General features: G+C 32.7%; 1 protein-coding gene across 1 annotated transcript in view; it reads left to right on the top strand.

The window, feature by feature from the left end:
- Positions 1-6,473: 6,473 nt before the first annotated feature.
- The window catches only part of LOC142973212 (netrin receptor UNC5C-like), a 146,398-nt gene continuing 126,231 nt past the window's right edge, over positions 6,474-26,640 (top strand). Inside the window, exon 1 of the mRNA XM_076114842.1 lies at positions 6,474-6,622. The gene's annotated coding sequence lies outside the window, so the exon portion shown is untranslated. The remainder of the gene's footprint in view (positions 6,623-26,640) is intronic.

Here is a 26,640-nt window from a genome sequence, read left to right as displayed (position 1 = left end):
GAACTTTGGTATCTTTTCAGAATATATGCCTACGGCTTTGTAACCAATTTTATAGATCCCGAATAATTACTGCAACCAGGATTTTTGAAAATCTGTCACTGCTTCACCGTTCATCACTTTGCGTTATAAGTGAGAACTACTAATTTTATGCCCCAGGCTCAAAAAAGATACTTTACGTAACAGAACAATTACGAAGTTCATTCCCCTGGCCAAAGCGTAAGAAAAAAAAACACAACAACTAACATTTGTACATAAAATCTATGATTGTTGGTTGTTTACATCATTTCGTTTAATTATTAAATCTGATTATGTAAAATTTAGTCAAAAGTTTTTATTGCTTAAAGTTCCATGTAAGCAAAACGTCAAACCAACTCGACCTGTTACTGACCTATCACAATAAACATGCTACGCATCTCTCTATAAAATTATTTCACAAACCACGACAAACACAATTGCATCACTCAATTACTGTCACAGTATCAGATCTTTTTTATAATATTATCAATGGTCTCATGTATCGAATGATTGATCGATGTCAAACGAACTGTGACAATGTAAGGATAATAAATCGATTTAAATTGATTGTGTAATCGATAAAGGTCTTAATAAAAGGGTGGCTATTATGTTTAACAAATGGTTACGATGTTTCATATGGGTTTATCTTATTTTTGGTACAATATATTTCTTATGATAATTTGGCGCTCAGCGGTAAATCACACGTAATGTAAAAATATTGATTAACATATTATTATACTATTAAAAACACTAGCAAACATTTGGTTGCGAGATTTTTTTTAAATTAATTGGCAAATGCACTTCTTTCCTCGAGATATAATAAAACAACACTCCAGTATTAACCTAGACTTCAAGTAATTTGTCTTCCTTTCCCAAATATACCTCATCTAATACTCATCAAGCATAACAATTTAAGTAGGTTTAACAGTTTAATAAAAAAACTGTCTATCTAAATTTTACCTGCAGGTTTAAACTGCCAGCATTTAGTAATTTATCAAAAACCTATCACTAAAATATCGAGTACCACTTCGCTTTCATAGTCAGCTACATTTTTATTGAAGAGCTGCACAAACACCAATTTATACCATCAACTAATAACTAGCGAAGTCAAAGTGAACCTGTGTCAACACATTTCATAAAAATATGAGGACTTGGCTATTGCACCACCGTGCATTTGAATTGGCCAACCAATGATTTAGTAAAAAAGTTAAAACGTTTATTTGAAAGGAAAATCGTGAATGTGTTTTATTGGTTTCTTAATAGAAAGGTTTGACGAAAGAAATTAAATTGTTTCGAAGAAAGTTAATTCGTGTGTTTAAAAAAGACAACTCCCGCACTAAGAATTGCTCTTGTGTCGCGGGGACTTTTACAAACATACAAACAACGGACACAAAGCACAACCAGACCCGAAACAATTATTTGTGGATCGCACAAATAATTGCTCCGTGTGGGAATCGAACCCACGACCTCCCGATGCAGTGGTATCGGCGTGGTGACCTAAACCACTGCGCCACGGAGGCAGTGTGTGGTCTTGTTACTAAAATTTCTATTTTTTTGCTCATTGTTTCATTAATGTAATGTTTATCCATCGTACTAACGGCATAATTACTCAATAAGCACGAGCTATTTAAAGCTAGAAAGTTTTATCTAGATAATAAACTGTCACTTAAATTTTACAGATGTAAAGCTCTTTTAAATAATGAAGAAGAACAAATATATAAAAAATATATTATCTTGCCTAAATTCGCCAATAGTTTGATACTCAAATCATATGAGGTAAGACAAAGAACTAGAGCACACATATCCAAAACTATATTTTTCCAATCATATCACCTTTCTCACGACCACTCTTAACCCTTTTAAGTTAAACTAATTACAACTATAATATTATAGCCACAGATAACATCAGAAGTTGGTCTGAGATCTAACACAATCTGGAAACACGAACATTGCATTAAGTGAACGTGCAACTTATCTAGTTATTGTACAAACTTATACTTCTGTGTTTAACGTGTTAACTAGGTTTAATATGTGGTTTTGTTTGTATGAAACTTTCTCATATATTTACATGCATACTTATCATCACGCCATTTTTCCTATAGAAATTGGCAGAGATCAAAGATCGCCACTTGGTACGATCCTTACGTATCGGATCGTACAGTCAGCTATTTCTGGAGCTGACTGTACCAAGTGGTTTTCTTTGGTCTCTGGCTATTCGCATGAAAACTAGGCGCAAATTTATGAAGATATGTATAATCTGAGTACATATCGATACTAGGACCACATATTGAATTATACTGTTTGGCCTGCAAATACAAAAGTAAACTTATAAATAAATTCATGAGCTCTGTATATAAATATTACTTTAAAAATCTTCATAATATTTCAAAAATCATAAAACATTACCAGATTCATCGTAACATTTTAACTTTAAGTAATTTTAACTTCATTATTTTCATTTTACCTTTCCGACCTTTCGGCCCATTTAGCTCAGTATATTTACTTAAATAACTCCCATCCGTCAGTTTTTATGAGAATAATAATATTTGTCTGAAATTAATTATATTTCGTTTTACATCTAAAGGAAGTAAAAGCCTGAAAGTTGTTAGCTTTGGATAAGATATTAAAGCTCTTTAAAACTGTTTTAGGAGTATTTATTTGGTAATGAGGTCGTTATTTTTTTCATTAGCTCTTAGCAAAATATCATACTTAATCCAACGTGCCTGAAACGCGATTGATAATAATCAAAAGTGATATCTTATGTGTTTACCTTACGTTTCGATCGAATTGCATCGACTGTGTTCATGGGCTGAACATATCGACGTCTTCGGTCGATCATCATACATATGTAAGTACCTACAGTACGGTTCGTCAAAGTTTAAAACTATCAGCAAAGTTTCGGAACGACTTTACCAAGAAAGAAACGATACTATTTCATCTATGTGTAGATAGTTACACCTCCTTAAAGACATCTCAAAAACTACTTATCAAATCTGGATTATATGGCTGGGACCACAGGGAAAGTATCACCTTTCAAGTAAATAAGGTATCATTATTTTTTATTCACTCAGCAAGAAGTAACAAACATAAAAAATAGGGACTTACGCCTTAAGAATCTCCTACCTTTTCCAGGTTAGTTGAAAATAGGTAACGTATCAAAAAAGGTGGTAACCAAACTGACTTCATACTTTAGTGACTACTCTATATTCGCCAGTTTTTCAACTGCTCTATCGATTTACAAAAACACCTGCACCCAATTCCCCTTTTTCTGTGATAGAGCTAACTCATCAGCAGCGACCCTTCTAGCAACATAAATGGCTCTACGAGACTCTTTTGAGAGCGACGGAGCATTAAATAACTGGTATAATGCCGCACATTCACGCCGCGACTTTTGTACAGACTACAGTCTATAACCAGGAGTCGTCAACTTTTGCAAATTTTTATGTATTTGTGGCAAACATAATTTTGTTAAAGTAAATTTTGTTTATTTATTTATTTATTTATTATGGATCTCCAACAAGAAATACACTTTACAAAAACAGAATCACATACAATGTGAGATAAAAGTTAAGTGCTTCCTCAATTACAGGAGATCACAGCATTCAAAATAATTAATTGCAAATTAAAATTATATTAGTAGATACAGTGTTTACATTGAATAGAATTACAAAATATTAAATAGTAAACTTAAAAAATGATCTATTTTATAACGGTACTTGACTGATTCTATCTTTCTTTTCTCCCGCCTGAGATATAGGATTATCTAGTTCAGGCTCCTACAATCATTGTCATCAAGTAGTTTTTGGACGTAACGTAATTCAATTTGTACGAAATTAAGCTATTTAAATAAATTATAAAAAAAAACTTTAAGCCTTATTTCATTTTGTTGGAAGTTGCAAGGAACTTTTCAATAGCAGATATCGTTAGAGAAATATTTAGTTTTGACAATTTTATAAGTTTTTAAATCAAGGTCTTAATCATGGAATAAGAAACTCTCTTACACTGTCGTTGCGAGCCCCTGCCGGTAACCACATGTTGAGAACCACTGGTACATAGAGTCTGTAGAGTCGCGACTCTTCACGTATGGGATGTTGCGTTTGAAGTGTGAGGGGACTGAAGCCCTTTGCATGCTGTTTTGAGTTGCACACGGTCTTTTAGCAATTTAAATGGAATTGTTCGATACAGTATGTGATTGGTGGTGTTGAATTACGTGGTTTTTTAAACCTGGTTCAATTCGAATTTCACTATATTCTGCTTGCGTTAACAAATAAGCGTGTGCGAATGTTACTTCCCAATTTGATTACTTCTAAGCCACTAGCCGTAATATAAGCAAGATATTATGTAAATCATAAAGACATTTAATTTTAAAGCTTACTGTTATAAGTTTGAAGGTAATTCTTAGAATATCAGCAAGCAAAACATCAGATTTGAACTACCATATAAATATCGACAATAACAATGAAAACTTGTAACCTTACAAATGCTTCAAAATACTTAGAACAGAACTATTTTATTTTACAAAAGGTATATGTTTCAGAAAACACGACAAAAAAATCGCATTCATTCAACATTTTCCGCACCGTGAATAGGAAGCCGAACAATTTCCAAACGACAACTATTAGTTTTATTTTTTAACTGCACGTAGGTGGTACGTGGTAAAAGCTGGTCACCTTCACAGCCAATTCGCCACACTGTATCATCTATATCTACTGCTTTCCTTAAAAGAGGTATTATTGTAGGGAGCAGCAGAACTTTGGAACAAAATATGAAGTACCCAGTATTGTGCCACTGCTGAATGTAGGTCCTTGTCTGTAAAAAGAAACTAGTTAGAGTAGTAGTAGTGTAGGCCTTGCTGTTTCACACGTATGAGTCTCCTCTTAGAATGGGAGGATTTAGAGGGAACGGCTTCACCACATTTGTTTTATACAGACTAGCAATTTATGCAACACCTTTTAGAGAGAACTTATGGGAGGTGACGAGGTGAATGATCAAGCCGGTTTGCCATTACTGCACTTTGACTTAAAAATATTATTTTATCAAATTCATGGGATTCTTCAACTGCATGATTTATAACACGATAACAGTCTAAACTAGAAGTCTGTTAGCGAGCTTCCCTATTTTAAACATTTCTCTTTTATAAAAAAAACTCTCACATATGTTTCAGAAAACACGACAAAAAAAAAAAAATTCGCCATTTCCCGCGCTGAATACGAAGCCGAACAATTTTCAACCGCCAACTATTAGTTTTATTCAGTTCTTACATTTTGCTAGCCGTATTTATAGTCGCGGTACAAACGTCTGGGTTCCGTGAAATACTGTCCAGATTTAGTTGTACGCTAAAGTGTACAAGACACTTGAAAATGTACCTAGTTTTGGAGTACTTCATTTGACTGCGATTTGTTTAGGAGCCGTCTGGGTGTTTGTTTGAAGTGAGTCGTCGTTATGTCCGGTTGTTCGTCAGGTGATTTGTTTCGTGTTAGAATATCTATTATTATAATTTTAGAGTATTTTTTTAATTTAATTTAAGAAAATTTGGTCTTAAATTAAACTTTACACACAATTGTATCTCAATATTAACGAAAGTTTGTGAGAGATAAAGTTATTAAACCCTTGTCACAAAATTAAGCTAAATGAAAACATTATATTACAGTCTAGTAAAATCTGAAAGTTGACAATTTTTTTTTACAAACGAACGCTGTCTTTATAATTTACTTTATCCTACCATACTAGTTAAAGTTCACTCTACACAAACCTTTACTTCAAACACCTAAAGAACCCAAATTAGTTGAATGGGGGCCTTAAAACATAAACATTACAACCTTTCTTTGAAATAACAGTACTGAAGTTTGGTTCAAATCAAAGCATGTACCGCGCACGCGCCAAACGCCGGTAAAAACATTGAACACTCTGTATTCCAACTAGCGACACTGTGTTGGAAATTTAAGTTTAAATTCTTAGTATTTGTTCCAGGTATTGTGACACTGTGTAGAAAAAAAGAGTTGTAATTTTAATGTGAGCTATTTATGTGTGTTAGATAGAATGATTTTTGTTTTAAGTTAATTTAATGACTGGGCTATAAATGCTTATACTTAATAATATTTCGATTTAAAGTTTAGTTGGTCATTAAAAATATTATTTTTGACCATGTTTTTATTTCAATTCGAAAAAGAAGAATCCTTTTCGCTGTTATTGTCTGACAGTAAAAATCAAAGAGAGTTTTCATAATTGAATCAGAAAAATAATACAAGAGTTGATTGTTGCGAATAAAAATAAACTTATACGCAAAAGTTAACTTGCATACAAATCAAACAAAAAGAAACATATGACATTTCTCATCTACGTTCCAGCCCATCAACAATTAATACACTCAAGCTCGAAACACAGTGTCAAACACAGAGTCCCTGTGTCCACAATGAAATCCTTCTTCAACTAGTCGACTCGCCAGTTGTAGCCAGGCTTCAGTCGGTCGAGCCCGCACGATCCAACTTTTTGCTCTAAACTCCGAACTCACGATAAACATTTTTTATTCCTTAGTGTCAGTGTCAAAAAAAGTTTAATACAGTGTAGTGTTGTGTTCTTTTTTGAAATTGAGGATTAGTGAACGGTGGTGAGTTGTTTTTGTTCTTTTTTAGTTAATGGCGCCTGTTGTTGTATTGTTTTTAAAGGATAAGTTTGTTTTGAACATTTTTATCTTAGGCTTTAATGTATGGGAGTTTATGACAGGCCAGTATCCTTTTGAGGATTTGACATGGATATTTTAGGTTAGGAAGTTAGAAAAAGGTTGTTCTTCGTTTTTAAAATAGGATGTATTAAGGTTAGAAAAATGAGAACGGTCGATGTTTTCGTTGATAGTAAATTTGTGTATTAGTGAGGTCGTTTTGCGCAAAACTACGTGTCATATTAGAATGCTATTGTGGAAACATTTATGTAACTTTTAAGACAATCTTTCGGCTGGATTTCATGCGAATAGTTAGTTTGGTAGTTTCTAGAAAAAATATTCTAACTGAGTATCATAACTTTTAAACATTGGCGTTGCACATTTATCATATTCCTGATAGAATACGGGAATTAAAGTGCGTTAATTAATTCCCATATCCTATTGCATAATTATTTCTGCATAATTTGAAAAACATTTTTCAACTGTCACTACCAAAGCGGTACTCATTATAATAATCTAAGCGGGAATCGAACCTGCTCTATAACAGAGCTTAAAACGTGATGAGATTTAATAGATATGGAGTGGCACGTGCAGGAAGTGCTTAAACTTTAATCTTTCATTTGCACGCAGATTTGCATTTCATATATTAAGGCATATACATTATGTTTTACAAGATTATAATAAGCGTAGTTAAGTATTAAATTCAAGTTCAATTGATGAATAGTTTGTAAAAATAATGAGCTCTGCATAAAGAGGAGCAATTTTGTTAAATATTTTACGTTAATTATTAATCTCAGTAAGGGTCTCATTGCAGATAAAGGAAAGGGTTAGGCCTTGAGTCCACCATGCTGGCTAGATACATGTTAGGGACTAGGAGGTTATGTTTATTATGACTAACAATATGTAAATTTGTAAATGTTACTAAATCGCGTATAGAGTTTTTATTTCATGCCAAAAGGCTTTTTGTTCTTTATACTGTGTTTGATAGCAATTAAAGAATCTCCCAGTAATACAAAGCCCTTCAGTTGTCGGAACAGATCAAAACTAATCTGAATATAGATAATAATCAATATTTTTTATACTTAACCGCCTTTGGTAATTAATAGCATAATTGTTTTTGAACTTCAAACAATAAAATAGACAAACAAAATTTTAACAAAGCATATTTTTTTAGTAAGTGCCAAAATTTACATATTTAAATAATATCATGCCTGTTATACCCGAAGGTATAGGCAGAGAGGTTTAAAATACACCCACGTTTTGCTTTTAACAGTATTAGTCACATGTCATAGAGGGTGAGCCTATTGCCTTACAACGGACTCTTGTCTAAACTCCGGGCTACTATTTAGAAATATTTAAATACAAATATAAAGATGACCATAGTAGTTTGAGCGACCCGGGAACCAACCCAAGAACTCATGATCTATGATAAAAACTAAATAAATAAAGCACAAAAGTTTGCATGAAAGCTTTTTATAATACTCCGTTCCTAAACATTTTTTACAAGCACCACTAATTACTATCTATAGTATAAATTCTTTCATAAATTTGCAAGTCATACGCCATTGTGTTTCGATGTATGCTCAAAGATTAATTGCTCATTTTGTATGGTTCGTACATGTATGGGTACATACATGATGTATGAATACGTGTATGAAATTGTTCAATGACTTTTAGAATAAGTTTGCAAGTTGTTTTATTTTGTAAGGAATTTTCAAAGCTTTTGTTAATAGCCTCAAAATACTTTTTTGAGTGATAATCGTTCTTTAAATTATAAAGCATTTTAATATGATACGAGGCTTATACTGCTCTAGCCGTAAAATACTGGTACTTAACTTCATCCAATGAGACTAGAAGCCGACTCCAACTTTTTTAGGAGATGATTGACTTATACAAAGATATCGTCGATTAAGTTCTCAAAAATTCGTTTGTGTAATTTAGTCTACTTGCCGTGTTCGTTGTAAAGTTCGCGCAATACACATTTAAATATAGAGATATTGATGATATTAATGATGCTGAGGTTTTCTGTATTTCCCTTTTTAAATGAACATAAAATTACCCGGAAATCGATTCGAAATAACAATAAAAGTCAACTAATGAATCAAAATGATGTGTTTATCTATACAAAGTTGCGACACTAGTGGGTCAGAGTAAGTAGGTAAATATCTAGAAGTAATAAAATTTACAGCGAACATAAATCAACGGTTATATTCTGATAAACAAGATGAATTATAAAATTATTAGGACGCAGATGTACGTGGTTATTCACACTTGTTAATGGCTTTTTGCATGTACTTAGTTGTACTAATGTATGTTTATATTTTGTACTTAGCTTTGAATAGGTACCCGTAGTGATGGAAGTATTCTGTATCTAGTTTGAAACTTGATAATTTGTCTATAATATAGTTTTATTCCAGAAAACGCGGGATGAATTGAAATTGTTTGTGTACGGTGTCATATAGTTAAAAACATACAAGTATGTTCAATTTTGAAATAAATAATGAATGATTTCTTGATTATAGATTGCACGTTCGACGACTTAGTTTCAACAATTTAACAACAATTTAATATTCTAGAAGAGGTCTTTTCCAATAAACTATTGTAAGACATATCCGGTAGTTTTCGTTTCGAAGATCGGTTACTTATAGAAAATGACTAGTACTTAGTCCATCAAACTGGCCAAATCTAATTGATAAATGGTGTATATTTTTACAAAACGGTTTTCTTATAAATATACTCTGATTTACTCCACTCCACACACTTAACTTTCAGTAGCACTATAAATAAAATGCGATAAAATCAGTTAAAGTAATTTATTTCAATTTGTTGTAAGTATTCGTGTAAAAGTTGGAAATAAATCTTTATGTCGACAACATGTATGGCGCAATAGTCACCTTGATTGCTACGATTACAACAACATGGCTATAGGTGCTGTAGATTCGATTTTCTTTTTAATTTATTAGAGTTACCAATAAGAAAAGGTAAGCTTTGCTAATTAATCATGGGTAGTACTCAATATATAGCTTTCCTCGCGAACATTCAATAGATGGATAGACACTTACTTGTATTCGAACTGAGCATCTTCATGGTTTATGGAGCACGTTGTAAGTCCGTCCAAGTTTTTGTTAACAGGACAACAGACATTTAGACCCATATCATTTACCTTTTGGGTGGCTTGAATTTGGCACTAAGTTGAATTTGGCTTGAATGAAGTTCACCTATTAATAGCAAGGAAACAGTTCTACGCTAAATTTTGTAGTACTTTAAGTCCTCAAACCGCTCTTTGAGCTGCAGTTATCTTTATGTAAATCATTAGAATGAGTAATAACAATTGACATACTTTCCACAAAATAAACAACATCAACACAAATCCAAATAACTATTATTGTTCATAATTTTATGTTCACCAAAGAGCTTACAAATCGTATATTTAGAGCTTAGCTCCTACACTGAGACTTCCTGAACCGTGGGTGTTACACACAAATGGATTACAAGCCTACGGCACTACCGCTCTACTGATACGATGTTATTAGAATTAACGTAAAATCATGATTTAAGATGATTTTTATGAGTGGATTGTTTTGAAATTACGTTTTAAATGTAGGTTGAGATTAATACCAATATGTTTGGTTGAAACTTAAAACTTTGTATACAGTGATTAAAATTTCTACTCGTATATTTTATGTAATGAGAGGAATCTTCATTATTTATACAATAATTTCATATTTCATTATTGAATCTTAACGAGAAACAAACTCGAAGATCCTAGAATAATTTTGTTGTAAAACTCTTTAACATCAAATATGGGCGCAATCTTTTTTAATAAGATTACTGAAAAGAAAAAAAGCTTAAAACCATAAACATGTACCGAGACGGCTATCACATTCGAAAGCGACAATAGCCCCACGGGAAGGCGCAGACTGACGATCAAAAGGTCGCCAGTTCAAATCCTATCTAGTTGAAATATTGAGGTGAACCACGTGCTTACTAAGTAATATATCTTTAACGTGGTAACAGAATGACGAAGTACAAAGAGGCTACTGTACTGCATTTGTATGACTTATAGACTCATCGCAAGATTGTGTAATGTGTCTATATTAATGCGCGGTGGAGAGGTTTATGTCATCGCTAGTATATGAATGGTATATCTTTTAGAGCATAAGTACGCTTATTGAGTTTCTTTATTTTGTTGTATTGCTTAACTATATACATATACTAACTTGTGGTAATTTTCCAAGCATACAAAATTAATCAAAACAATATTAATAGTTTTTGACCGTTAATTTAGAACAGTTTCATGATGAGTCAGACATGGTGCATTCTAGACTAAAGAGAGTACCAGAAAACTACAATCAAATTGATTAGCTCTTTTAACGTTACTATAAAGCAATTAGTTTTATAAAGACAAATACTCGACACGAAGACGATAAGATTAAACCAAGTGCAATAACACTACAGTAGTAAAACAAAGTTGTCATATCCAATTTCACTTACCAAATAATTTATATCAATAATTCATTCAGAATTTATTAAAAGATCTTATACACCAATAATATAATTAATTCAACATTTCCACCATCGATTATTTTCAAATCTGTTACGAAGCGTCCCAACCACTTCGACAACTCGGAACGAGTTAAAATTAATTTCCTCCGTTCATTAGTGGGGAGTTTAGAATTCTGACAATTAACCATTGCGTTGTAGAGAAGTTCTAACGAATGGCTCAATACTTCGCTAGAGAAAGTTTTAGAAGAATTAGTTGTTAAACGTCGCTAACGAGCTATCGATCTGATTTTACTGTCGTTGTATTTCTGGTTCGGTATTGCTAATGTTGAGTCGTCTGGCTATTTGGGATGGAATATCTATTTTCGTAATTTATTGTTCGTAAGTTAACTGTACCCTTAAAATATTCCTGCCATAATTCTGCTTTCTGTGTTACAAGAGATCTATCCAAAAGATTTTAAAAATCTGTGATTTGACATTAAAACTCTGATATGAACGAATAGAATTAAACACTATTTCAATACATTTTAAATGTAGATATGAAACAGCTTGATATTAAAAACTTTTGAAAAAATGCTATCGCATACCGATGTCGTTGAGTTTTGTATTTGATAAAAAATTTATAATTTTAAAAGGAAGAGTCCAAATTAATTGAATGACTTAAGGATTCTAAAGATGCTACAAAGAACGAAGATTAGTTACCACTAACGAAAAATACCACAAGAAAGAAGAATACCCACAATAAACCTAGAAAAACTAACCAACAGATACTAACTATCCCTAAACATTTAGCCACTACCTTCAACAAAAACTAGCCAGCAAAAAAGGCCGCTCCAATTCGTGATCTCCATTTTACGACCCCGAAAGTCGGAGGTCTGAGCAAACAAATTACCATAGTTAGAACAATGAAGCATTGTGTTTGAAGGGCGATGGCGTATGTGTTAATTTGTTACAGACCTATATGTGTACAGCGTGAAGATACTCTTGATTATAACGTGCTTTAATTTTTTTTGTAATAGATTTTGGAGCAGTAACAAAACAGTGTTGCTGTGTTATACGATCGATAATATTATGTTATTTTAATGATACATTGAATATACTTTGTGTATTTTTTTAGTTATTTAAGATCCATGTTGATGTTAATCTCTGATTATGTCTATTAAAACTTGAGTGCTTCAGCAGTCTTTGACACATAGCCCAGAGATAGATGTTTGGGTCCAAGTTCGTGGTAAGACTTTCAGTACATGAATATTGAAGATTCGATATAACATTTTTAAACAGTAAAGTTTCCTATTGGATGACGCAATAAATAACTTCGTATAGGGATAAATTTATACATTAGTGACAAACCTTTGTTGTAAAATCAAGGAAAATATGAGTAACTCCAGAAAATAATAGTGTGAGAGTACATATAAGTTGCATGTTTTATTGCATTTTGTATAAAATACTACTTTGAGGTTTATACATTTTTTATTGCTTGAGACAAGCTACCCATACTAATATTTTTATAAATTTTAAACAGAATGACACGCTTTGTAAACTGCTCATAGCATAAACATGTAACCAATACGACTTCAACAAAAACCAATAAAATGGAACGCCATCTATAAAATTCTTTATTCAGCAAAAACTTACTTGATATTCTTCAAGCCTCCACACAATGCAAATCACTTTAACACCAAGAAAAAAACATCTAAAAGTCAATACAATATCTATCAGCGATCACAAAATGCTTGAAACAAAAGCTTTAGAAAAAGGCACTTCATATGCATGCCACATAGCAGTGAGCCGTCGAACTCCGATCAATATAGTATGTTAGAAGCTTCCCATGGTGGTAATTAACATTAACGCTACTAATTATAGAATGGGAAAGATTTATTGTGTTTTTTGTGTGGGAAAGATCCTGCTCTAGTTGTTGAGTATTACAGTTCGTAAATATTTTCTTCTGTCATTTAATTGTGGAATTATAATTTAGATTATTTGATTTTTGACTTGATGTAACAGTTCGATTACTATTGAATACGAGTATATGAATTCCAAAATTACTACAAATACTATAAAACAAAGTCGCTTTTCGCTATCTGTCCTTATGCTTAGATTTTTATAACTAGGAATTCATTCTAATTAGTCTTCCTAATAAATAGTGATTCAAGAAGAGTGTTTGCGTGTAAAAATTGTAAAATGTTTTTATTAAATAAACTATAAACTAGACAAAAACAGAACGCCGTTAGTTTAAAATGATTAATGTTAGTTGCAAAGTTTTACAAACTGTAAAAATTTTGCCGAATCTGTCGAAAAAGCATTTAATCAAACCCAGGCAAAATGCATTCAATCAAACCCACCAAAATGTTGGCAAAACATATAAAACTAATCGAAGCAATCATGATTCTAATTTCAGACACGTCAAATTAACAAATGGATATACGGGAACAGAATATATTGAAACAGAAAAGATTATTAATGACTGCATTCATTCAATGAATAGACCATTCAGAGATGCCGCTTTCTATGATGTTTATTAGTAAATTGTGTTCTACTGAATCTAATTTATAATTGAACTTGTTGCTTGTATTGCCAATATGTGTCTGCTTGTCGAGACGAGAGCATTCATAAGTAACTTACAATTTATGGTCAATGGACGATAGAAATTTAATGAACTCAACTGCAACTAAGTTGTGCTATTTTCATCTGTACTTCCGTAATGTGAATACTATTTGCTTATATTTGTGTATAAATGTAGTCTGCCTCGAAAGCATGGTTGGTAATTTAATTTATAGACCTACTGATTTCGAAGTCTCGGATCAAAACAAGTGCTATTGACCTTTTTTAATTTACCAAAAGCAGCCCGGAGTTTGGTAATGTCCCGGGTATACTATAGGCTCGCCCTCAATTACTTGAGACTAAGTGTTAGTCTGATAAATGATAAATGTGTATATACGCCATACATGGCTCGCCTACATTTTTCGGTAAAAGAGGCGAGCCAATTGACAAATACAGATGTGAACGATATTCTTATTAGAATTCTTCCAGACATTGAAACCTAATTTCTCACCAACAGAATATTCCCTAAAGCTTTGCTCAATTTAGTTCGGCCTGACAAGTTTCGATTTGAAGAGATTTAGACGTATCGGCAATGGTTTATTGATGAATATTCCGAAGCATCTGGGTATTTTGTACACGATTCCTATAGATTTGGAGGTATTTGATTTTGAATATTCTAGCACTGAATAATTGCTGAATATTGGAATGTCTGCTTTCAGCGAACTTTAAATTATTTTTTTACAATAAAATATTGAAAGAAATAAATACAATTTACATGGAAACTAGGTTTAGAGTAGACTATTAAATTTAAACTATGGTTTTATTGTTAGTTATCGATCTATTTATTTAGCACAAAAGAAACAATTTTGTCACACAAAATCGGAATTCAATCATTGACTATTCAGCCGTTTGACCTTGAACTCGAATGTTTCTCAACTAACAAAGGTCACGTACAAAACTCTTCAACTCTACCAAAAATAAGAATTCCGAGAAACAGTAATACGAATTTTATTACCCTGAAAAATTTGGACAGCGCACAGAATTAAAAATAAACAAATCAAAGCCCGAAAAAGAACAGCTTCTTTGAAACGATTAGAACATAAAACACTGTCAACGACATGATTCATTCATGACTCAAGTAACATACTTGCAAATGAGATCATGTAAATAGCTCAACTATTATAAAGACTGCCATATCAGTACTAATAACAATATAAGTTCGACGCCCTTTCCGATATACCTACGTGAGGGAAATAACTATGCATAACAAACCAACAATATATAAAACCATTGAAGCGATCACCATGACCAATGAAGTAAGACCTTACAACGAACCAACGAAACACCGTAAAGCAGAACAAATGTAGAAAGAGGAAGCTCAAATTATACTGGTAATAGAAATAAACATAGTGGATTTATAACTATTGTAAGCAGAACGTTCTTAGAAACAAAATAACTTTGAAATGTGTCGAAGCATGACTTAATGAATTCTCGTACTAAAATTAACGTTTCGAATAGTCAAATGGAGTAAAACAAACATTTTATTTTATTCCAAAATTTAGTGTTTTGGTTAAACATGTTGAATATGTATTACTTTAGATTTATTGCAGTTTCCATATTCATAGATTTAAGGTTTAATTTCATGGAATTATTCCTTGTAAGTAAATTATTATGTTCCACATTGATTTAACTTTGTAATTTGGTTTAGAAAATATTGTTTCCGTTGCGTTGTAACGGACATGGTGTATGTTTCGTGATAGATGGTAGAAGGTCAAAGTTTGTGAGGTCAAAGGTATAAATTAAAACGTGCTGTGAAACAATAGAATTTTAACAATGATATTCAATAATAATCTCAAAATATAAATCGCTATTACGGTGGATTCGGGATAGTGAAATATTAGCACTTTGTGTTTTGTACAGCTAAAGTTATAATTACTAGTTTGTAAGATGTATCTAAACAAGGTGCTAATTATCGTTTTGTTTCCATTTTTTTTACAAAAGCATAATTTAAATCTTGCATAATTCAACTAATAATCTAAACAAGTTCATATACTACTTTACTTATTATCGTTCCATCATAAATATAATACTAAAAACACGAGTGATGAGTTGACCTTAACCTCCGTACAAACGTTCCATACATAATACAACAGCATTATCTCTATATTTTTGTACACCAGATCAATATAACAAAACGGATTATTCCTTCATATAGAAGGGCCCTATTTATACACAGTTATAAAAGCTGTTACGCCTGTATTCCCCTGGTCCCTGAGGAGAGGAGCACTATCGTACACCCACAGTTCGCTAATGACGATATTAGGTCCCTCTGGGATGGGGAGAGCTATTCATCTACGGACAAAATTGTAACTGAACCTTTTAATTTTTGAATACGAATATTCTGTCTCTTTGTTAGTGGATGTTTGCTAAGTTCGATAATTCTAAAGGAAGAATATTTTCACTACGTTTTTTGACTTTAGTTATTTTACATAATATATTATTATTATGATTGCATAATACTAGAAACCACAACATATAAGATATTTTCTGGTTAAACGGTATTGTTTGTGTTTTTTATATAAAAAAAATATTTTAAGTATTTTGTCTATCTTTATCACAGTCTGTCAAGCTAAGCATAGATTTCTATAGCTTCTTGATTTACTGCCATTGTAGTAGAGACCTAATAACATTACAAGTATTTTACGTTAACGATGTAAAATTGTTGATTTATAAACAATTATCTATTCTTCAAAAACCACACATCTCCATTCCTTATTTTCATAAATCTATTGTATTTTTCTCACGTTTAGACATATAAAACTATTATAATACAAATAAGAGCTAAAGCTTATTCATAGAGGCTATTAATGCATACCAGACTTTCTCAGTCAAGCAAATTAAACCTAGGCACAATATAACATATATACTTAGTCAACCTCTCGACAATCACTTAACAAATCCCACAATTCAAATAACAAAACAAATTACTATCAATTTTCCCTCATTTATCTTTTACTTACGTTGAAACACCGGACAAACATATTGCACCTTTATCTATAAACATTTTGACATTTGACTTCACTATCGGGAAGAAAGTGTCATACAAGCACTTGTTCATTCTTATCTTGGTATTCGCAATTAATGGTCGGTCGTTATGTGAATGGTGTTCTTTAGTAACGTACCATTTATGTTAAATATTGAGTAAAAGACGATTATTTGATCTAATAGTTTTTTACTAACGTACCATTTTAACGTTATATATAGATTATAGATAGATTCTAGAAAAGAGTTTGATGTTTCTTTTTCAGGGTTTTTTTATGCCCATTCGTATAAAATTTAAGGTCTCATCATCTCATCTCATTTAAGGTGTAAGTTCATCTGTGACAACTTGGTTCCAAATTTTATTTATCGGTTACCTAAGTACATAATAATATGTAGTAAATATGTACATTGATCATAGAACCTTTTTTTTAAGTCAGTAAAAATCTTTGTTTTTCACTTTTTCCGACAGAAGATTTTTTAATTTTCGTAAGTATCTTGTATTTTCTTTTATATTTGTCTACCTGAAAAAAGCGATGATTATAATTATGTATAATAACTGTGTATTTTGGACAGTGGTGTAACTCGTGAAGAAAGTGTCATACAATCGATCGTTCATTCTTATTATTCATATTCGCAATAAATGGTCGGTCATTGAGTGAATGGTGTTCTTATTTGCGTTAGTAATGTGTAAGTACTGTTGTGGTCAAAAGGATCTTTTTTATCTTGTTTGTTTCAGAGTTCAATCACTTTATTGCGTGTTTGTTCATTATGATTCAATGTGGCCTACTTTTGTATTCATTTCTTTTAATACTCATTAAAGACAGATGATATTATGATCGTAGCATTTCCTATGGAAAAATTATATATTTCATATTATTTATTTCAGAAATAATATAAAATAGGATACGGAAATTAACGCGAGCACAAACATGCATCGCGAAAGTTTAAAAGTTAATACAAAAATAATTTGATAGTAATCTGATAAGCGTCTATTATTTGTCTGTTATACGGTTTTCATGACATTTAATGTGCACTAAAATTCAGTATTTGCAATTTATATACGTATTGTGCATAAAATACTTAATGGCTTTTGCAACCACCCAATGAAAATTATTAAGTACGCTGAGTCATAACAATACCTATTACTAAAATTTCTTTTTTCGCTTGTTGAAATTTGATTACTGTTACATTAATAGCTGCTTTTACGTTGCATAATTATTATACTAGCCGTAGTCGCAAATTGACTCTTATTGTTTTGTTTACCATTTTCTATTATTTGATATCAAAAACATGTTTCCAGCCTTAGAGTTTGTGCGTACCTGACTTTGGCCACTCTGACCGTTTTGTCATTCGTATCATGCCCATGGATATGTCATTAGGATCACCCAATTGTCGCGTCGTATAGCGAATCTCCATACATATCCATAGATTTGAAAAGAGTTGCACAAAAGTCAACATTGCGCGCTACATCTCATAATTTATACAGACTTACAATCGTACAGAGGTGTTAATGTTTGAGTCAATAACTTACAATTAATTCTAGTTGGTTTACGTCTTCGCTAATTATGTGATCGGTCTGCAGATAAATTTGCATTATTACGGTTATTGCTGTGATTTATGTCGACAATGATTGAAGAAGGAAAGGTTTTATTATAAATAGTTTTACTATTCAACATTGTTGGTATAGCTACATTTTTTTTTATTTATTTAATTTTTTATGTTTTTTAGTCTACAGTTCGATGTCGAGTGATGTTTTAATTTTAAAAGCTTGATCTTTTCTAAAGAGAGCAATAACGGTCAGTGTTATAGTTGTTACTGTAAAAGCCCGAATTGTGGTAAATCCTAAGATTTTCCGGTATAACCTAAGATTTACCAACTCTCAATGGTAAAAGTCCGAACAATTCTTTCATTTCGAACTTTAACCTCTATTCAATTGATGATGTCGAGATGTCGCCGGAGCCCCTCCGGGCTCCTCCTGCTGGGTGATTTAAAAAAAAATAACAACGAAGGCTAAGGTGGGCCTCAGCCTTCTAACCTAACCTACCCATGTCGCTTTGCCCAAAATATTATACCGTGACATAGTTATAAACTCCGGCTTGTTCGGACTTTTACCAATCTTAGGATTTACCACAGTTCGGGCTTTTACAGTAACATAGTCACCAAAACGTCAAGAATTAAAGATTAATTTTGCTCAGTATTAGATTACGTAGTAAACATTCAATAACAGTTAAAAGCTGCGAATAACTTACTCATTTATTCTATAGTCTATTTCGCACATTAGTACCCAGGAACTAAGTAAACGGTACCGCTATTTGCACGATCTTAGCAATTCAAAATAGACAAAACGTAGATACTCGTAGATATCAACAATCAAATCATGTAGATTTAAATTTTATTGATAGGAATCAAACATTCCCGGTAACAGGACCTATGTTTATTCAAATCACATCGATGGCACATCGTCCTCAAACGTACCATTTCAAAGTTAAATATTGATTCTGGTCAAAGACGATTATTTGATCTCCACTCGATTCTGTTCAAAGTGATTACTTTCTTAGAAAAGTGTTTGATGTTACTCAAATATTGGAGATGATTTTTTTTTTTGTGTGTATCAGTGTCAATTTTTTTGTGTTCATTATTGGGTGGAATTCAACCAAGTAGCTTGCAAAATTCAGTTTCGAATAATATTTAAATTTTAATAATTTTGATAGTACACCATAAAACTTTATTTTTATGTGTATTTATATATTTTTTTTGTCACATCTTCCATTCGACAGTATTAACCTGTGTCAATATTATTTAATTATATTTTACTGTACAATACTGATTTCAAAAAATTCTCAATACGCAACGCGTTGGTTTCGTTTTAGTTCGTAGAAGGCATTCAGAGTATTATTTTTCATTTATCAAAGTAGCTTTCATCAACTCAACAGATAAAATTATTTTCACCCAAAAGTTATATTTTTATCGCCTAAGTTCCCTCAATTAGGCAAATTGGTATAACAATATTACCCACCTAAATTGTCCAAATACTGGAACCGGCATTTCGTAATCAAATTACCTTCTTCCCAACAAAACCAGGACGAGTCGCTTAGGCATTGTAATCTCGACAAACTGAGTCACTCGACCCTTAACAAGATTCCACTGAACACCCACACAGTACTGTTGCCATTTGCTAATTTCTGCTTTGTCTAATTGCTAAGAATAGCCACGATTACACTAGAACAAACCTACTAATTCCCACTACTCAACTGTATCACATACATTGCCAAGTTCATTATCAAATTCTGTGTAAGTCTACTTGTGAAGCAGCGATGTAAAGGTTGAATTACGAGGCTCACGTCTGTGATGGAATCGTTGCGGTTCCGATACGGGGGTAGGGCCTAATTGAAAGTTACTTGGCGGAGTGACAGGGGCCGTTAAGTCAGCCAGTGGCCGGAGCGTTGTGTTGTTACTTGTCAGATTAACGTGCCTCCCTTGGCGCCTTTGCGTTTAACTGTGTAACAAACTAGCATTGTCTAAAGTGCAGGATTTCTCGAGTAACGAGCTTCGCTATCAGAGATTTTGTTTGTTGTATCTCTAGTGATTATTTACTCCTCGATGACTAATACGACAACAAAGAAACTGACGTGGGTGCTTAATGCAAAATAAATTGTTTGGTTTTATCGTTGACAACGTATTCAGGGGACAATAAAACTGCAAATCATGTAGTTCAATATGTATGAGTCAGTGAGAAATGTAGCTTTAGTTGTTTCTTAAGGAAATGGGCCGGCGAACCCTCATTACGTATTTCAGAATCGTGATCTTTCAATCCGGCTAGTAGCTGCTTACGTGCTTTTGTAATCAGTTTTGCTATTTATGGGTTTTGCACTATGTTTATGCGGCTTTAATGCATTTACATAAATCCTGATATATAAGCTTTCCGTGTCTTTATTTATGAGTAGACATTCTATTGAGGTAAGTTTGCCTTTCGTCATTTTAGCTAGCTAAATGGTGACAAGTTCGGCACGTGACTTTATTATCCTCTACAATTCCTGCAACTATTCCACTCGCAAATTAAAGAGATCCTCAAGATGGTTGAATCAGACAAACTCCTGTTTCCTGTAAGGTAATTTTCCTTTAAAGTTTTATAACGCAATTGTTGTCGTTCGACTCACAGTACTTTACATACGAACTTAGCAACAAATGTACGAACCACCTCATAAAGACCATTAGGAAAATTTCATTCTAATCATCCATCGAACTGGGGCTATTAAATCGAAAATACGTCTCTCAAAATTTATTGTTGACGAATAACTCCCGCGGATCGATATGTCAGTCGTTTCATAACAAGTAACGACCCACTTATCTTGGCAAACTTTCCTTCGTTAACTTACAGCTGACAGTATTCCGGTGTAGTTAGTCTCCCAAGTTTCCACAATGAGGGCGAGTTGACAATTTAACAGTTTAATGACTTGAACAAGTCGGGACAAAACTTAGAACTTGGCATTTGTTTTGAACGATTCGGTAGTTTGGGGAATTTGAACGACAATTGTGAGTTATTGTTGTTGCTAAAAACTTGGTCGGGGAATAATTAGCCAGTTGATATGACGTAAGATATAAATTATTCCGATGTCGGAGAACTAGACAAATACTTTACTGTAAGACAACGAAATAATTCTTAGAAAAGACATGGAGCAGTAAAGTACGCAAAAATTATGAGTTGTATTTGTCCAAATAACACTCTAACCTAGCCTAAATAACATTTTTTTATAATTCTTGGCAATTTCGATTGGTGATCTATAATAACTAAAGATTCATATTTTTCCTTTAAGTTTCATCATAAAGCGTTATATTTTCGTTTCAGCATAAACCATTCGATCGGGCCATAAAAGAGTATTAAAAACTTCAGTCGTATCATAAAACCACATTTCATTCACTGCCGACAGTCCAGGGCTATTTTTCTACCATTTTATGTATTTCATCTTCTGAATAACAAACTTTTGTATCCGAATGCCATCGATTAATATAAGTAAGCCGTTTATTTGCTTTAGCTTTTTTATTGTAAACAGAATCCGTAGCTGTTTGGTTTCAGATCACGATCAAAGGCCAGGTGGCCCGAACAGCTACCTTATATGTATCAACTTTCATTGCTCCTTCCTTACAAAGGGATAAATTATTTTTATATCTGTTATTCCGAAATGTTTTCCCTTTTCCTTTAGTATTCGGGCGAAATTAATTTTTGTATAGATTGTGCGTGATACGACTTACGTAAGGCTTGTGGGATTTCGTTTTTTGTGGCAATGTCGTTTTCTTTTTTTATCTTAATGGCTAAATTGAATCATGTATTTTGCGCAATACAAGTTTTTGCAATTCTGAATAGATATGCCGCGTCTTTTATAGCTAAAAGGTTTGTATTTACTTCTACGATATTCTAGTCTAGGTTTTGCCAGCGGCTTTGCACTAGAATGATTCTTAAAACACAAGTAAATTCAATTGCTTTGTTTTAAAATGATGACTAATCTACTGTCACAACTAAAGCATTCATTAACTAAGGATTTCCTTAGCTTTGATAGATAAAACTGAATACTATCTTACACTGTGGCATAGACAATACGTATACAATACGACCTATTATTGACAGTACATGGTTAGACTTAAATAATATACATAAAACATCCTATAATAATACTTACATGCCCATCATATAAGCTAATTCCCGATCATTTAGCCGTCGTCCAATAAATAAGTCAATCAACCCGTCCTCCTTACACAGACCAACGATAACTGACATGACGGAATTACTCAACAACTTTATTTGGACACAATTGTTAATTTCCTTCAATGAGCTAATGGGCTAAATCCTCTTTGTGAAGTTTTATAATTGGTTGATTGGATGCTGCGGTGAAAGTAACTACGTGGATTCTTTTTTGCTTCTAAACATGGTTATCTCTGGATCTTGGGTTTAGTGGATGTATTTTCGAGTCACGTTTTGTTTTGTTACAATGTTGTTGGATCATTTTAAAAGAATTAGGGGCATCTTGTATACTGGAACTTTAGTAAATGTTTAAAATAGTACTTAATTTGAATGAACTTATTTTATAGCAAAAACAAATGGTGATCAATATTTATCGAAGAAAAAAAAATACAATGTCTCCATAAAGATTTTTACTTTCTTTAATATAATAAAAGTTTTAGTATTCTCAGAAATCTATTCATTTATGACGCCATTAACTTTCGATGGCAACGCGACGTTGACTTTTATCAAACCTAGGAATATCGTCTCATGTTTAACAATATTTTTTCCCGGAAATCTTTCCTTGAAGTAATTTTATTTATGTAAATTTATATTTTCTTGTTAACGTGATAATAATGTTACTTAGTTTGATAAAATATTTAATGGTAACAAGTTTCCTGATAAAGGACTGGCAAAAAATATTAAGAGACATTTACGTTTTCTTTTAAGGGAGTAAATCTAGATAATAATTCTACAGGGAGTTTAGTTTAGTTTAATTAAATTAGTGCGTTTAGTGAAATTAATTTTACAGAAAGGGTAGTCAAATAAGTTGTTGAGGATAGGTATTAATTGATACGAAGCATTCTGCATAGCATTTTATCATCATTCATTGTATTGTTCAAGTGGGTATTATGGCTAAGCTTAAAAAAAAATCTTATATTAACTCAAAGTAAACCAGCATCGGATCTGAAGTCCAATCATAATCCTTAAACCAAAACATTGGCCCCAAGTTTGCTCCAAAGTAAACTAGCATTCGCGCCCTCGACTAGTTAAAGCTTTTATGCCTGAACATTGGCTCCAACATTTGTTCCAAGTGCACGTAGAATCACTATCTAACCTTTAACCGTTCTCATTATCCGCATTAGAAATTAACAGTTCGGAAACCAGTTGCGTTCGGTTCAGAAATTCCATTGCACGCGCCGTTTATTGCACCTTTTGGAAATAGAACTATCATAATACTGGGTTGGGATTCTGTATAATGTTATAGGATGGATCTCTAGATCTCTCGTTAGAGATTTGAAGTAATTTTTGCCATTTAAATATTTAACATGTTTTTATAAAATGAAATATATGCCATATTTGCATCAGATAACATGTTGCACTTACTTTTGGTTGATAAAAGAAATATTTAAACGCATAGAAGCTAACTTAAATTTGCCAGCAATTTTGCAAATTCATTCCTGTATATTTTACCCGTGTTTCATTATGGCTCAACTTATCGTCACGTAAATACCAAAATTCTTACACATGAAACAAAAACTTCAACATTACCTCGACGAAAATATTTCCCAGGATAAAAAATTACATCGCAAAAATGTATTCACACGAGAATATTTCTGCTTTGAATCTAAACCTTTGTAGCAAGTATGCTCGAACTAAAACAATCCGGAGCCGCTGCAAAGAAATGCATTATCATATGCAACTATTCTCGCAACAGAAACTTGTTATACAATTTTTGTTCAGAAACTATTTTCAAACAAGCGCTAAGCTTTCCACTAGTTGGATTTTTGTTCTGCAAAATATCAAAGCTGGAATACGATTAAATAGTTTCAACCTGTGTGGAGAACGATTTATTATTTTTTGAACTATGCGGGATATTTTGTTTACGGGAGTAACGGTAAAGGATTTTTTGGTAGTATCAAATATACTATTTTATTTTTTTACGATTTTAGATTTGACGTGTTTAAATAAGCCACATTAAGTAATTACGGTAGTAAAGTAAGGAAGAAACTTAATTATTTTAATTATTCAACTCCATAAAGCATCTCAAATACCGGCTTAATTATATAAAACTGTTTAAGAATTCCGCCATCTTCCAGTTTTCTTTAAAAACATTTACAGGAAATTGCAGTACCTTCAACATTCATAGTCGTAACGTTGCAGATCTTGGCTTGAAACACCCTTACATTTTTGATGCTACATCAAGTATGCTTCCATAAATTTAAAATTGCTTCCAGCTAGATTAATACTCGTTTAATAAAACAGCATGAACGAGAAACGAAACCTTTAATTTCTTCCTGCATATTCTACTGTAGCAGCCGTTGCATTACAATTTCTCATCAAATAATAAGAATATGGTAATGCGTCACTCCAGCAGTACCGACACACGAATATTTTATTCCAACCCGAGCACAGAAATACTGGTAGAATTTCCATGTGAATTGTAGCGAGGATAATACAGCGGAGTCTGTCAAAACCCTTCAGGCCACGCCAGCCGTTCACATATTCAGGGACCATGATCATAAGGTCACATGTATTATGCATTCAACTCGACCTGCCCTGTATCTGAATCAATCCAGGAATGTTTGGCATAATGCCCGGAACGAAATACGTTTGTGTAATGAGGGTAGATTTTCGGTTACGCCCGGCATTCGGTTCTGGTATGATTGAAAATAGTTTTGGGTTCAGTACAAGACGTTGTTGGTGACACATTTGGAATGTCACTGCTCATTTTGCGTATTGTTGTATTGGTACTTTGTAGTGTCGGGTAAAAATGTAACTGTTATTGATTGATCGTGTCATTAATCAGTCACTGGAGAATCTAATTTATGCAGGTTAAGATGTTGCTAGTTGTCTTTTGGAATAGCTTCACAGGTGTGTCTCTGCTAAATAAAAAAAGAACTCTGGTATTTATTGATCACTTGGACGAAAACCAGAGGATGTGTTAAGTCTGTTAGTTTAGAGATATTCAAAATATCTGTATTTTTTAACCAGTTATTAAAGCAATGAAATTTGTTATCTTCCAAAATGGTAAATTTCAGGCCGCAACATATTTTTCTTGTTAGTAAGGCACTTTTCCAGCAGTGGTACAAGAGGGTGTAATTTATTTTTATAGAAAATTACATTTTGTAATTAAACTCCTTATCAAACAGAATTAAAGCAATAAAATTGCATCCCAAATAAACAAAACGCCATGGCTTCCAAACCCCATCAAATTCTAAACCGATTCCATTCATCGCTAAACCCTTTATAGGAGCTATCTTATTTTAGGTCATGGCAAATTGCTCCTAATCTGTTTGTACGGGATCCGGATATAAAACCCTCAGGTTATTATCAGCGTTGGCATCTATGGGGAGCAAAGCGATGAGGCGATTAACAAAGCTCCATGGTGCGTATGTAAGCCAGATAAGGCCCGATAACGTTTCGTATGGAAACATACGAGGACAGTTGGTGGACGAATAAATTAAAAATTTTAGGGAATCCGATTGTGTTTTTTTTGTTGCGGATGTTTTATCACTTAAAAATGCATATGTAATATTTATTGGCATTATTTTACTTTTTAAACATTATTAGACAATTTAGTTTAAAGTTTTAGACCCTGTGTCTCTGATTGGTTATCAACAACAACAAAACTTTTTTTTGTGAGGTAAGCATAAATATTTAAGATTTCTTTCACAATTTATAAATAAAAATTACTTATGCACAGTACGAAACCCAGTTATACCACCCACTGTCGACTTAATGAAGATCACTTGATTAACTAACTTTCTTTCGCTCCCAAATTTGTAGTGGCCTTCATGAATATTCAAACCTAACGGCTCCCTGGAACATACCTCATTGATTCCCTATAAAATACAGGCCTTTCAGTATGTTTCCAAATTAATGCAGATGCTCCCAATCCCATCACTATGGTATACCGTCGGAACCTCATTTACAGCCAAACTGACATGTACAACATACATTGCTTCCTTATACCTGATAAGGAAGACATGTCGCTCCTTCAATGCAATAGGGCCACAACTCAAAAAAAAATGAAAATCGTTTTATTGCAAAAATGACACCTGAACCGACTATATTTTATAGTAAAAAAAAACCCCCATCATTTTTGCTTATATTATGGCTGCACTGACTTACTGCCTTTTTTGCATTAGCTCACTTTGACAGG

This window comes from Anticarsia gemmatalis, chromosome 5 (assembly GCF_050436995.1).
Source record: "Anticarsia gemmatalis isolate Benzon Research Colony breed Stoneville strain chromosome 5, ilAntGemm2 primary, whole genome shotgun sequence".
Classification (NCBI taxonomy): domain Eukaryota; kingdom Metazoa; phylum Arthropoda; class Insecta; order Lepidoptera; family Erebidae; genus Anticarsia; species Anticarsia gemmatalis.
The sequence above is the reverse complement of the archived record's forward strand: the minus strand, read 5'-3'. Positions and strand labels throughout refer to the sequence as shown.